The sequence below is a fragment of the Humulus lupulus genome, chromosome X, assembly GCF_963169125.1.
Source record: "Humulus lupulus chromosome X, drHumLupu1.1, whole genome shotgun sequence".
NCBI lineage: Eukaryota > Viridiplantae > Streptophyta > Magnoliopsida > Rosales > Cannabaceae > Humulus > Humulus lupulus.
In genome coordinates this window covers 44,945,430-44,947,935 of record NC_084802.1, presented here as the reverse complement: position 1 = coordinate 44,947,935, position 2,506 = coordinate 44,945,430, and the positions used below count along the sequence as shown (strand labels likewise).

The 2,506-nt window shown below is 35.7% G+C and overlaps 1 non-coding gene across 1 annotated transcript; it reads left to right on the top strand.

Moving 5' to 3' along the window:
* Nucleotides 1-340: 340 nt before the first annotated feature.
* On the top strand, nucleotides 341-447 carry LOC133807819 (small nucleolar RNA R71). Its single transcript, XR_009879710.1, has one exon. It is a non-coding gene; the product is annotated as a small nucleolar RNA R71 (small nucleolar RNA).
* Nucleotides 448-2,506: the final 2,059 nt, after the last annotated feature.

The window sequence follows — 2,506 nt, the reverse complement described above, 5'->3', positions numbered from 1 at the left end:
AGGACACTGGTTAGGTGGATGCGCCATTCCATATATTTCACACACACTTTGTAATTGCATGGCTTGAGCTGTGAGGTTATTCTATTGTATTTGTTTCGTCAAGGATGCCACTTGAGCTGTAAGCATTGAGATGGCATCTAATTCAATCATCCCAGCCACCTCCTTTGTAATTTCCCTCTCATTAGGCCACTGGTAATTGTTCATGTCCATCTCCTCTAACAATTCATAAGCTTCATTAGCACTTTTGCTAATGAACGCACCTCCTGCTGTAGCTTCTATTATGGTACAAGTAGTACCATTCAATCCATTATAAAAGTTGTGGACCAGCATCCACTTCTCTATACCATGATGCGGGCACTTCCTTAACAACTTTTTGAATCTCTCCCATGCATCGTACAACGATTCCCCTTCCATCTGGTAGAAATTATTAATTTCTCCTCTAAACTTTGCAGCTTTTGATGGAGGAAAGAATATTGCACGGAACTTTTGAGCGAGCTCCTCCCATGTGGTAATAAAGTTAGCCTGTAGGGAAATCAACCAAATCCTTGCTTGGTCCCTTGGTGAAAATGGAAACAGCCTCAACCTTATTGCATCATTGCTCACCCCATTCATCTTAAACGTCGCACAAAGCTCTAAGAAATTAGCAATGTGTAAGTTAGGTTCCTTTGTAGGCCAGCCTCCAAACTGAACAGCAGATTGGACCATTTGCTGAATTGCTGGCTTAATCTCAAAATTGCTAGCGGCAACTGTGGGATGTCTAATGCATGAATGCAATCCCGTATCAGTTGGGAGTACATAATCTCTTAAACTTCTAGACCCTTGTTCAGCAAGGACCTCAGCAGCCACTGCCCCTTCGACATTGTTGTCAGCATTATTTACTGTATTCCCTTGGTTTGCAGCCATCCTCGCCTCAAACCTCTTATTCTTCTAGTTCTGTCTATAGGTTCTCTCAATCTCAGGATTCACTAGTAATATCTCAGTTGTTTTACCTCATCACATAAACCAAAACTACTTGTTGATCTTGAAATTGAAAAACAAGTAGAGAAGCACATCAAAAAAACAATTAAACAAAAACCAAAGTAGAACAAGAATCAATTATATTTGATATTGATTAAATAATCCCCAGCAACGACGCCAAAAACTTGATAGCGAAAATATATTGCGCAAGTATAAGCAATCGATTCAAGTAATATAGATAATAAATAAGAATCGTTCCCACAGAGACTATCAATCAAGTACCAATAACCAATTCTAACTTTCTATTTAGATGTCAAAAATAAAGTGATTGTTAACCTAAAACTGAAAAATTGAAATAAACTATGCAATTATAAAAATTGATTCAATAATTAAAAACCTAGGATATTAACTTCATCAACTTTTCAACCTGTTAATCATACTAATCAGTACATATAATCCTAATAGTGGGTTAACTAAAACAATCTTAATTCTTTTTCAAGATAAAAAGATCTCAACCTATATGCAAACTTTCTACATATCTATAATAAGTTTTAACATATAGCAAGAATGAAGCATAGAAACCCTAAACTCTACACAAACCCTATAGGTATTATCGTCATATATGAAATTTGTGTCGATATGATTATAGAATATTCAACTCTCCCCTCTCGGAACTCGAATCAAAATCATAAATCATTTCAATAGGGATCAATTATCTACACGCATTAAGCAAAAATCATATAGATCAAGGATAAAAGAAGAAAAAATTATCTAAACTTAATATAAAATTAACAAATATCCAAGTGACTACATTAAACCCTAGAGCAAATGTTTAGTTCATATCAGACATGACTAAAATCATAAAATAATTGTTCAGAAACATAAAATCAAACTACTAAAAACTAAGAGAAAAGTGAAGAAAAATATATCAATAATGCTAAACAGCTGCTAACCAAAGAACTTCCCTTTACAAATGACCTAAAAATCGTATTTAAACACATTTTTTTTCAAATATTAGTGAGGCGGGTTGCGACTTGCTCATTCCTGAGTCGTGACCCGCCTCTTTTTTTGCCAATTCCTTCCTCCTTTTGAAACTCAGGCATCATGACTTGATAGACCAAGTCGCAACCTGTAACGTCCCAAAAATTACCTAAAAAGGCTTACGGCCTTGATTAGGGGATCATTATGGAAATATATGGAGATATGTGCTTAATTGTTATATTTAATTGTAATTACATGGATTATATGATTATATCGCTAGCTGCACATGATTTGGGATATTAAATATGCGTGTGGGCCCACTTCTTATTAGAAGGGAAATCTTGAAAATTTGGCCTGTTGCGGCATAATTGTATATTTATGTGCATATATCTTATATATGTGTGAGACAACATTATTATGTGGGTTTATTTGAGTTACTTAGCACGAGGCGATCATAGGGAGCAAGTTAGCGGGAAAGTCACAACGAGACCCAATACCCGACTCGGGGCGAGTCGAGGGTTATTTTTGGTATTAGGCATGTAATTGGGTTATCGGGTAATGGAAATAA